A 13,167-nucleotide genomic window follows, 5' to 3' on the forward strand; every position below is an offset into this window, starting at 1 on the left:
CTTGGAAGAAGATGCATTGTTGTTTCCGGTCCGTATGTGACTAGGTTAGCTAAGAGACTAGATGTATTGGACGGTATGCAGCCGGAGCTTTCAAATATTGGTGACATGACACCACTAGGGATCAGACAAATGATCAACATGCAGATGATCACGACCACTAGACATCCACATGGTATTGAATATAGGCTCGTGAGCACAATAGTCAGGGAAGCTGAGAGGCGTGGCTAGAGGAGCCCAACATCCGTCGGTGGGATTCCGGATGTTAGGATTCCTAACCCAGCTAGAGTGTTTATGCCTTCATCTGGAGCCTCATCCTCTCATTCGGTAGAGCCATCGAGCGTCCAGATCAATGCTTTGGCCGACCGTCTAGATCGAGTCTGCGATCTACAGCAGCAGCAGTACACTGAGTTTGTGCGGTTTCAAGAAGAAACGAAGGCACAATTGGGGCGATTTGAGCGGTACACTTCAACAGTTCCTGAGTGGTTTAGAAAGACAGGCCACCCAGACAGACTTCATAGTAGTGCAGATTCAAAAGATGCAAGAGGCTGGAGCACAAAATCAACGGCTCATTGATGATATGGAGTTCGATTTGGCGACATGCTTCACAGACCCTGATCCACCACCGCAACCACCGTCAGCAAACTTCCTAGCCCCCCAACTTCCAGCAGATCCAACCAGTGAGGATACACCGTCAGTAGACTCCTAGCGGAAAGAAAAAAATTTGTGATATTTTCCTCCATCCTTTTTCTTTATTTTATTTTATTTTATTTATTTTCTTTCAATTTGTTATCTCCTTTTACTTTCTTGCTTATAGCTTGTTTACTTTTATGTTATTTCCTTGCACTTGATTGTTTATGTTAAGTAGAATACTATGCCTTTTTAATTAAAAAAAAAAATCAGCATGATCTTCCATAACCATAATGTGTGAATCATATGCTTCCTCAGTCTAAATCTCTCTAACACTGTGGACAGTGTTATACTAAAATGTGGGGTAGGGACCTACCGATGTTGTGCCTATCTTGAGTTTTGTTTTAATTAAGTAGTTGATGACTTTTTTTTCTCCTTTGAATGGATTCCCTTATAGCTTTTATCGAACCTTGTTCAGAAGAAGGCAATGAATAAATCTCTCAACTACAATCCAGCTAGGTAAAACTGGTATCCTTAATTCTTCCATATTACTTTATCATAGATATAGAACACTGTTAATATTGCTGCTTATTATTATGATTGACTGTTTAAACTTTGGGTTGAGAATTCATGCAATTTTAAATCACTCAAATGGTGAGATTTTGAGCCAATTGGTGCATCACTATTATGCTCCCTTTTCTTTCATTAGTGAGCATTTTACAGAATCTCTGTTTCTAGAACTTGCTTTACGATATCTGTTGAAATTACATGAATTGTCAATGATCGTGAGATGATTTGGGCACTTAGGATTTACACAATTTGGCCAAAAAGCCTAACCCTATTTTTCCCTTAGTGAACCAATTTTGAGCCTTAGCCATTCCTTTCGTGACAATAATAACAGTGACACTCATCTTATCACTTCTATTCATTTGACCATTATTTCTACCATTGTTGCTTTGGAAATTATATAAGTTATGCTGCATTTTACTTTGGATCAATCTGCATTCATATATTTCACTAAGTTGCTAGATTTTTATAGATGCTCCCTTCAATTATTGTATGTGTCAATAACCAACAACTCCTACATAAGCTGTTGTAATATATATACATAGTATATATATTTATATATAAAAAAACCAAAAAAAAAGTAGAAAGTATTAATTTAGTTCATTTCGAGCATCATCTTATTTTTAGAGCAACTTAGTGTTCATTTTGGTACAAACACTTGATCCTTCATTACTTTCTTGCATTACTTGCTTAACTTCCGGCCAACTTGTAGCCTACTTTCCATATTTATACGTACCTTACCTTAACCCCATTACAACTGGCTCAAGACCCTTTGATCATGATTATTGATTATTTCGTAGTAATGGAGATTGAATCCATAAGCAAGCCTATGGTAAGCACTTTTTCCCGTATTTTTGCGTTGAGAGCTTGGCGATCTTCTTTCACCTATATACACTTGTGTGTTTTGAGTGATATCTTGTGAGGCATGATTCTCAATTTCTTAATTTAGATGGTTTATCATTTTAACTTTAGCAACTTTATTAAGTTTGCTCTTTCTCTTAAGGATTTAGTGATTTGGGGATTTTGGGAAAAATCATTACGGAGTTTTGAAATTTATTTTGAGCTAACCTCCTGCAATGCGATTGATTGAGTTATTTGATATCTTTTGAGGAGTGAGTTGTAAATTACTTGAGGACAAGCAAAAGTTTAAGCATGGGGTAATTTGATAAGCATCATACTACACATGTTTTCATGCCCGATTGTTCACATTTTTATGCATGATTATCCCGTTTTATGCTAGAATCACTGTCTTTTGTTTCCCTTTTCGTTTGAGGTCGTTTTGAAGGACACCATTAGTAATCGAGGAAATCACGTGTGATTACGGAGCAAAATCCATCAAATTGGGTGAGAACAAGCACCCCGAGGGTTGAGCACGGCTGGACTCGTGCTGAATTATCAAGAGGCTATCCCCAATTGTGCCATTTCAATACGACTTGGTAGTCATCACGGCCTCCGGCCGCGACTGTGGTGGATCGGCCGCCTTAGGCACGGTTTGGAAGGAGTCGGCCAAACACGGCTGTGGTGGCTCGGCCGCGAGACTCCGCAGTGGACTCGGCCGTGGACTCGTGCGTCTTGAATCAACTATATAGGCGATTTTGAATTCTAATTGAAGAGGACGATTTTTGGACTCAATTCTAAGACACACACTTAATCAAATATTTCCTATACCTCAATTGTAGACTGGAGAGATCAATTTTCATCAATTGAAGGGGGGATTCCACTTATTCCAACATCGAATTGAAGATCAAGACAAACTTTGGGAGTATTCAAGAGGCAACTAGGGTTTGAGATTTTGAATTTGCAAATTTAGGGTTTCTCATTCAGCTTGAAAGAGAAGGGTGTGCATACCTTTAATTTGTTTTTCCTTATTTTGTTCTTTAATTGCTTTGACTATGAACATGAGCAGCTAGATCTTTTGAATCCATTAGGGTTCACCTTTGTTGATGGATTATGCTTAATTGTTAGTTTTTTATAATCATCATTCTTGCAATCTTCTTGCTATTCAGTAATAAAAGTTTGATGCAGTTAATTTGAGACGTTGGATTAATTGTTTATTAGGTTGTTTCTTGACATTGAGAAATGCTTGTTACAAATTTGGATTTTGAATAGTAAGGGTAGTTAACACTTAGAGATGAGGTTGATTTACTCGCCGGATTAAGAACTAACAACTCTTAATAGTCTTAAATCATACTTAATGCTAATTTGTAGTAATCTGATAGGAAGAGATTCCATTAGGTTAGTGCAGGTTTAGGAATCCGGTAAGCTCGAGAGAGGAACCGGGATTCAATTCGGGGATTTAGGCAACGGGTAAGCAAGATCGGCAATCCATAAAATTCATCTTTAGAATTCCATCACTTAGGCTCCCTTTTGGATTTATTTCTCTCTTTACAATTGTCTTTTAATTGTCCATTGTTGTCCTTCATTTACTTAATTGCACTCATAACCATTAGCTGGTATGTTAGAACTTTCACACCCTATTTCAGACTAGATAACATAGCAAGCAGTAGTAACTCTAGGTTCACCCGATCTCGGGGATACGACCTTGATACTCACTAGTGCTAGGTTGCATCGGTAGGTTCACTGCCTTAGGTGTAGGTTGCATAAAGAGCCCAACAAACCCATATTTGGTTTAGAATCATACCTCTTTCTTTTCAATTGCCTTTCCACTTTCATGGCAAAATTCACCATATCTTCAATCTCCACATAATGTTGCAAATCAACAACATCAACAATGTTTTTGTTTAGCCCTCTCAAGAACCTTGCCATGGTAGCTTCACAATCTTGTACCACATTTGCTCTAATCATAGCCTTCTCCATTTCTTTGTGATACTCCTCCACACTCATGGATCCTTGACTTAGAGTTTATAACCTTTGATGAAGCTCTCTATAGTAGTGGCTTGGAACAAACCTCTTTCTCATGATTTGCTTCATTTCCCTCCAAGACTCCACGGGTCTTTCTCCATTTCTATGTCTTTCCTTGCAAAATTGATCCTACCAATAATTACATAATCATTAAACTCAACAGCAGCAAGTTTTACCTTTTTCTCCTCCGAATAATTATGACATTCGAAGATGAGTTTCATTTTCCGCTCCCATTCAAGGTACACATCTGGATCATTTCTTCCTTGGAATGAAGGAATCTTCATTTTGATGCTTCCAAGGTTGCGATCAACATCATCATTTGGATGTCCTCTCCTAGCTTGTCTCCTAGGAATTATTTGTTGTCCCACCAAGGTGACTTGATCATCATTCAAAACATCATCTCCTTCATATTCTTCTTGGTCAATTGGTGGAAGTCTCCTTCGTCTAGGCTCTCCTTGTAATTGATTAAGGATGCCATCATGCCTCTCCAATTTTTCATTGACTCCCGCCATCATATTAAACATTCTTTTGAATTGTTGTTGCATAGCTTGAATCACATGATCATTTGTAGAAGAAGAACTTGTGTCTTTTTACATGATTGTAAAACCTAAAATTTTAACAAAAGAAAATAGAAAGAAATAATCTCACAACACTCCCTCACGTGTTTCACTCAAAATTGATTATACCACTCGTGTTTACACTCAATTTTGGCTTTTTTTTTCTAATGATCTCATACTCTTGCCTTTTACCTCTCAAATTTGCCTTTTGATTTCTTAGATGAACTAAGTTTCTCAATCAAACAAAATTTCAAGAATTTAGTAATCAATGATAAAAAAAAAATAAGGTAGGCTAACAAGAAAAAAATAAGGTAGGATTAAAGAAATGAACAATTTGTTGCAAATAGGCTAATAGAAATGAAAAACAAAGATAGATCATCAAAGAACACAAAGATATAGAATTATAAAGATAGATCTCAATGGAATATGAGTCAATTTTTTTTTATGTAATCTGAGATCTAACACAAGAATATCAAAGATAACAAATTTTTTTTATAAACGAATTTCTTTTTTCTTTTTTTTTGATATATGCAAACAAAATCTTGAGATAAGAAGAATAAGGATAAAAAAGAATAATAATAACAAGAACAATAGATGGCAAAGGTGCAAAATATAAGATGAACACAAGATATTGAGAATTAAAAGATAGTATTGGATCATGAACCTCAATCTTGAGCCAATGCTCTGATACCACTTATGATGGGAATTGTAGGTTTCATCAATTAACTCCCTAATAGCAAAATACTACAATAAGTTGAATTAGAAGAAAACTAGAAATTACCAATTTAATCCACAAATTCGGATCATTCAAAGATTGAAGTAAGAAGATGAATGCTACTTAACCCCTCTACCAATAAGGATAAAGATACTAAGATAGACTTTGAATTTCCTCTTATGCTACAAATAAGAAAGTTTGATAAATAACAAGAAAACAAAGATTTAGATTTTGACACCACAAGCTAGAATAAAGCTTGATAAATCACAAAGTTCAAGCAAGAAATTAAAGACAAAATTCCTCACAATAAAACTCAAACAAAGTTAAAATTCATATATCAAATTCAATCATCCTCCAAAAGAAAGAAAAGGACTTGTTTATATAGAGTACAAGTCCATGCACACACTACTAAAATAGACTCACACACATAGGATTACTTTTACTCTTAAATGGCCTTAGTAACCACTACCCACACTAATAGCCATTACTTGGTATTATCCCATTAACTTGTATATGGTGGCTACATGTAACTCTAATTGTTATTAACATAAAACCAAGTTAAATATTATTCCTTAGGCCTCCATGGATGCCTTATTGGGTTGAAATTCTTGGGCTTTCCAAATGTCCATAATTAAACCCAATATGGCTTGTTGTAGCTTCTTGGATTTGGACTTGTGATTGGGCCTTCTTGTACTATTAATGGATCTTGGATCTCTTTAAGCTTTGAACTTGGATTCACATCACGTACCCATTATCCATAAGCTCACTCACCCTTTGAAGTTGTGTATGGATTCAATCCATTGACTCCATTAGATTTGCTACCATTGCCGTTGGACAAAGCTAATTTAGAGGAGAAACAAAAAGCTGAATTCATCAAGACTTTGCATGAGAAGGTGCATGGAAACATTGAGAAGAAGACACTCCAATATGAAAAGCAACACAACAAAGGGAGGAAGCAAGTCATTTTTGAAATTTCGGGAGATTGGGTGTGGGTGCGATTGAGGAAGGAAATATTTCCTAAACAAAGAAAATTAAAGCTTATGCCAAGAGAAGATGGTCCTTTTGGAGTGCTTCAATGCACTAACAACAATGCCTACAAGCTAGAACTTCCAAGTGAGTATGGCAATGTTAGTGCTACTTTCAATGTTAGTGACATGTCTTTGTTTGTTGTAGGTGATGAAGATGATGGAGCTGATTTGTGGACAAATCCTTTTGAAGAAAGGGGGAATGATGTGAATTCAAGTTCAAAGTTTAAAGAGATCCAAGATCTATTAATAGTACAAGAAGGCCCAATCATAAGGTCCAAATCCAAGAAGCTATAACAAGCCATATTGGGTTTAATTAGGGACATTTGAAAAGCCCAAGAATTTCAACCCAATAAGGCATCCATAGAGGCCCAAGGAATAATATTTAACTTGTTTTTGTGTTAATAACAATTAGGGTTACATGTAGCTACCATATACAACTTAATAGGGTAATTAATACCAAGTAATGGCTATTACTGTGGGTAGTGGTTACTAAGGCCATTTAAGAGTAAAAGTAATCCTATGTGTGTGAGTCTATTTTAGTAGTGTGTGCATGGACTTGTACTCTATATAAACAATTCCTTTTCTTTCTTTTGGGGCATGATTGAATTTGATATATGAATTATAACTTTGTTTGAGTTTTATTGTGAGGAATTCTGTCTTTAATTTCTTGCTTGAACTTTGTGACTTATCAAGCTTTATTCTAGCTTGTGGTGTCAAAATCTAAATCTTTGTTTTCTTGTTATTTATCAAACTTTCTTGTTTGTGGCATAAGAGGAAATTCAAAGTCTATCTTAGTATCTTTATCCTTGTTGGTAAATGGGTTAAGTAGCATCCATCTTCTTACTTCAATCTTAGAACGATCCGAATTTGTGGATTAATTTGGTAATTTCTAGTTTTCTTCTAATTCAACTTATCATAGTATTTTTACTATTGGGGAGTTAATTGATGAAATCTACAATTCCCATCATAAGTTTGCTCAATGGATGCTCCAACACTACTTGAAACTTGTTCTTTTGACATTCGCAAAACCTGTAAAACAAGTTAGTATAGCCCCACAAAAACACTCGTTCATGTGCTTTTCTCAATTAATGTGTCACACCGCTCGTGTTTCACTCAAAGTTTTGGCTTTTCTCGATGCTAGTCTTACCACTATTGCCTTTTACCTCTCTTGCTTTTGCTTTAGGTTTTTAGATGAACTAATCACCTAAACAAACCAAATCAGATTATGGCAATTCAATGGAGTGAAAAAAAAAAGGTTGGGCTAGATCAAGTTGTTAGGTAAGGACAAATGTAAAGTAGCTAGACACAAGAAAGTAATAAAATAAAATAATAGAATAGGACTTCTATGTCGTCCAAACTTTCTTTTTTTTTGATCTTTTGATTCTTTTTTTAATGATAATAACATAAGTGAAAAGAAATTATGAATAACACAATTTTTTTTTTTAGCAAGGGACAACGAAGTTTTACTTTATGAGCACAAAGGTGTAAACTTTGAAAAGAAAGAGTACTTAGAAGGAAAAAATTGAAACAAGAAGAATTCGGCACAAAAAAATAAAGAAGATGAGAAACTTTAATAACACACAAAACACAAAGATAAGCAAACCTCAACTTGAAGCAAGCTCTGATACCAAATGATAGGAAATCATCATCTTAGCAACCACACATCCCAATAACTAATGAGTTATGATCCATATGGAATGCAAGAAAACACCCTTCAATCAAGATGATTCCAAAACCCAAGGATCTCCTCAAGTGAAGTTAGGAAAAACTAGTTCCAACAATGAAACTAGCACTTGAATTCAACTCCAAAAGCCACAAACCAAGTATGATTTGATAAGTTATGAATCAAACACAAGATTTTGTGATGTAATAAAGACAAGAATTACAAATGATCCTTTAAGCTTTTAAGGAGGTCCAATGACAAGATCCAAGTCCAAAAGGATGCAAGAAGCTTTGTTGGGCTTAATTAAAGACATTTGGAGTGTTAAAAAACAACAAGGCTCAGCCCAAGATTTAGGATTGCAAAAAGGATCCAAAATCATCAATTTAGTGCAATAAGTTTGGGCTAAACTCATAGATCCAATAAGATTCATTTGAAGCCTTTTTATTGCCATTTTTATTAGGTTTTTCTTAAGTTATGGTGTGATTAGTTGTCTTTTAGAGTTACAAAATGGATGCACATAATTAGTCATAATTTGGAGTTACAAAATGGATGCACATAATTAGTTGTCATTTGGGTTACAAAATGAGTGACATCAATGTAAAAACAACCACTTTTAATAAGTTTTAAGAGGAATTAAAGGAAAAAACGTGGGGAAGCTCAAAAGACATCCCTTTAGGTTTCTTTGTCTTGTTTTGGCTATAAATATCAAAGCCAAATCCATTTGTAAACATAGAATTTTGAATGATAATCTTTGTTTGCTCTTTGTGAGTGTTTTTGCTTAAGTTCTTGCATGAACTTTGAACTTATCAAACTATTTTTAGTTTGTAGCGTTCTCTAACCAAAATCTCATGTTTGATTCATAACTTATCAAATCATACTTGGTTTGTGGCGTTTGGAGTTGAATTCAAGTGCTAGTTTCACTTTGTTGGAACTAGTTTTCCTAACTTCACTTGAGGAGATCCGTGGGTTTTGGAATCATCTTGATTGGAGGGTGTTTTCTTGCATTCCATATGTATCATAACTCATTAGTTAGTGGGGTGTGTGGTTGCTAAGATGATGATTTCCTATCATTTGGTATCAGAGCTTGCTTTAAGTTGAGGTTTGCTTATCTTTGTGTTTTGTGTGTTATTAAAGTTTCTCATCTTTTTATTTTTTTGTGCCGAATACTTCTTGTTTCAATTTTTTCCTTCTAAGTACTCTTTATTTTCAAAGTTTACACCTTTGTGTTCATAAATTTGGCCTTACCTAACAACTTGATCTAGATCATTAGTTATTGGGGTGTGTGGTTGCTAAGATGATTTCCTATCAGAAGGCTATGCTACGGTTGGAGATTCATCCTAGGTCCTGATGAAATCAAGGCTGATCCTTTACCACCAAGCAAGCCATGAATGGATCCATTGAAGTATGAGGGTCCAATCACAAGAGCTAGAAGCAAGAGATTCAAGGCTGCCTTGTGTTCTTTCATGGTCCACGTGATAGATAGATGCATTCAAGAAACAAGGATAGCGAGTTGGACTTAGAAGATCAAGATTCAACTTTGATTAATTGTATTTCATTCATGGATTAAAGCCCAACGTAAAGACATGAAGATCAACTCTGATTTATGTTGAATTCAAGCCCAAACGTAAAGCCGAAGTCCAAGGTTGAATATTCAAAATCAAAATCAATGTCAAACTAGGAGTTTTCTTTTAACAAGTCCAAGTTAAAATAGGAGTTTTCTTTTCTTTTAATTCATAGTTTTATTTATTTAGGAATCTTGGCCACATATCCTAGTCATTCTAGGATTAGGATTAATATGTTTTAAACTCTATAAATAGAGCTATGTAATTCGGCAAATATATAATCTTTGATTGAATAGAAAACCTTATTTTTGCTTAAAGAGTTTTTACTTAAAGAGTTTCTTTAAGTGTTCTTGAGATTAAAGCTTATTGTTTAGGTTTTGATTTCACTTCTACCTTAATTTAATTCTATTAACTTGTTAGTTTCTAGAATTAATTAAGTTCATCTCATTATAGCTATTGATCTTATTTCTTTATAAATAAGGGTAATAGTTCCGCTAACATCTTTTGGCAAACCTTATAAGTATCGATCTTGGCATGTAATCTTCTCTTCCATAGAAGGTTTACATCATATTACCTAGGTCAAGGGGAGGGAAAGATTCTATTTTGTTGTTGTTGTGGGTTTAGCAAAATGGCACATTTCATTCCATGCCACAAGGGCAGACGATGCAACTCATATTACGGGGTTATTCTTCAAAGAAATTGTAAGATTACATGGGGTTCCAAGGATAATTGTCAGTGATAGAGATGTCAAGTTCCTTATCCACTTTTGGAAGACACTTTGGAGCAAGTTGGGAAAAAAGCTTCTATTCTCAACAACTTGTCATCCACAAACGGATGGACAAACGGAGGTGGTTAATAAGACTCTCTCACAACTATTGAGGGCAATAATTCAAAGAAATTTGAAGAATTGGGAAGAATGTTTGCCACATGTTGAGTTTGCATACAATAGGAGTATTCATGGTACAACAAATTGTTCACCTTTTGAGATTGTATATGGGTTCAATCCATTAACTCCAATGGATTTACTGCCATTACCCATTGATAAGGCTAATTTTGAAGGCAAGCAAAAAGTTGAATTTGTTAAAAGCTTACATGAGAAGGTGCGTGCTCAAATAGAGAAAAGAAATCAACAATATCAAAAGCAACACAATAAAGGGAGAAAGAAAGTTATATTTGAACTGGTGGTGGGTTTGGGTACATTTGAGAAAGGAAAGATTTTCAAGCCAAAGGAAGTCTAAATTAATGCCAAGAGGGGATGGGCCATTCCAAGTCCTTGAAAGAATTAATGACAATGCCTACAAGATAGATTTGCCAAGTGAGTATGGCAATGTGAGTGCTTCTTTTAATGTTGCTGATCTTTCTTTATTTAATGTAGGTGATGAAGTTGAGAATGAGGCTGATTCGAGGACAAATCCTTACGAGGAGAGAGAGAATGATGCAATAAAGACAAGAATTACGAATGATCCTTTAAGATTTCAAGGAGGTCCAATGACAAGATCCAAGTCCAAAAGGATGCAAGAAGCTTTGTTGGGCTTAATTAAAGACATTTGGAGTGTTAAAAAACAACAAGGCTCAGCCCAAGATTTAGGATTGCAAAAAGGATCCAAAATCATCAATTTAGTGCAATAAGTTTGGGGCTGAACTCATAGGTCCAATAAGATTCATTTGAAGCCTTTTATTGTCATTTTTATTAGGTTTTTCTTAAGTTATGGTGTGATTAGTTATCTTTTAGAGTTATAAAATGGATGCACATAATTAGTCATAATTTGGAGTTACAAAATGGATGAACATAATTAGTTGTCATTTGGGAGTTACAAAATGAGTGTGACGATGTAAAAGCGACCACTTTTAATAAGTTTTAAGGGGAATTAAAGGGAAAAACGTGGGGAAGCTCAAAAGACATCCATTTAGGTTTCTTTGTCTTGTTTTGGCTATAAATATCAAAGCCAAATCCATTTATAACATAGAATTGATGAATGATAATCTTTGTTTGCTCTTTGTGAGTGTTTTTGCTTAAGTTCTTGCATGAACTTTGAACTTATCAAACTATTTTTAGTTTGTGGCGTTCTCTAACCAAAATCTCGTGTTTGATTCATAACTTATCAAATCATACTTGGTTTGTGGCGTTTGGAGTTGAATTCAAGTACTAGCTTCATTGTTGGAACTAGTTTTTCCTAACTTCACTTGAGGAGATCCTTGGGTTTTGGAATCATCTTGATTGGAGGTGTTTTCTTGCGTTCCATATATATCATGACTCATTAGTTATTGGGGTGTGTGTTTGCTAAGATGATGATTTCCTATCATTTTGGTTAGAGAGCGCCACAAACTAAAAATAGTTTGATAAGTTCAAAGTTCATGCAAGAACTTAAGCAAAACACTCACAAAGAGCAAATAAAGATTATCATTCAAAATTCTATGTTGACAAATGGATTTGGCTTTAATATTTATAGCCAAAACAAGACAAAGAAATCTAAATGGATGTCTTTTGAGCTTCCCACGTTTTCCCTTTAATTCCCTTAAAATTTATTAAAAGTGGTTGTTTTTACATTGATGTCACTCATTTTGTAACTCCCAGAATGACAACTAGTTATGTGCATCCATTTTGTGACTCCAAATTATGACTAATTATGTGCATCCATTTTGTAACTCTAAAAGACAACTAATCACACCATAACTTAAGAAAAACCTAATAAAAATGACAATAAAAAGGCTTGAATGAATCTTATTGGACCTATGAGTTCAGCCCAAACTTATTGCACTAAATTGATGATTTTGGATCCTTTTTGCAATCCTAAATCTTGGGCTGAGCCTTGTTGTGTTTGAACACTCCATATATCTTTAATTAAGCCCAACAAAGCTTCTTGCATCCTTTTGGACTTGGATCTTGTCATTGGACCTCCTTGAAAGCTTAAAGGATCATTTGTAATTCTTGTCTTTATTGTATCAAAATGTATCTGCCTTTAAAAAAAAAAGAAGCAATGAAGTATTTATTTTTATTAGTTATGTTCAGAATTAGTATTTTTCTTTTTATATTGGAAAATATGCATATAGCCAGAAATAAAGAACATTTTAAATTCATTCATCTTTCTCTTTAATGATTCCAGCATCATCAGAACTTACATAGTCATATGCATCATACTTTTAGATTTATACATAAAAATAAGCAAATTCTTTGTATGGTCATTCCAATTCGATTGCATGGGGCTTATAGCTTAGGGTTATCTTCCAAAAAATGCCCGAGTAAGAATTAGCTAGCTAGCTAGCTATCTTTATAAATAACTGTCTAAGAAGAAATTTATTAAAGAAAGGAAGATCATCATGTTTATGATTGATAGTGGCAAGGCATATCTTTTGTTTAAGGTGTAAAAAGAGACCTATCATAAAGAAAAGTGGACTAGTTGTGGTGATACAAGATAAGGACTTATACCTACACATTTCAAATCTTTTGGCTTAACATTATTATAATTTTAGCTTCTTTTATTAGACCTCTTTTCAATCCGGCTAATATATTATTATTATTATTACTAGTTCTGAAATTGGAATATGGAACCTATTGAGGGAGTTCTATAGAATTCGGATTAAGGTC

General features: G+C 34.6%; 1 pseudogene; it reads left to right on the forward strand.

The window, feature by feature from the left end:
* Positions 1-11,025, forward strand: part of LOC125369573 — a 61,696-nt pseudogene extending 50,671 nt beyond the window's left edge.
* The last annotated feature ends 2,142 nt before the right edge of the window (positions 11,026-13,167 follow it).

Source organism: Ricinus communis, chromosome 3, assembly GCF_019578655.1.
Source record: "Ricinus communis isolate WT05 ecotype wild-type chromosome 3, ASM1957865v1, whole genome shotgun sequence".
Classification (NCBI taxonomy): Eukaryota; Viridiplantae; Streptophyta; class Magnoliopsida; order Malpighiales; family Euphorbiaceae; genus Ricinus; species Ricinus communis.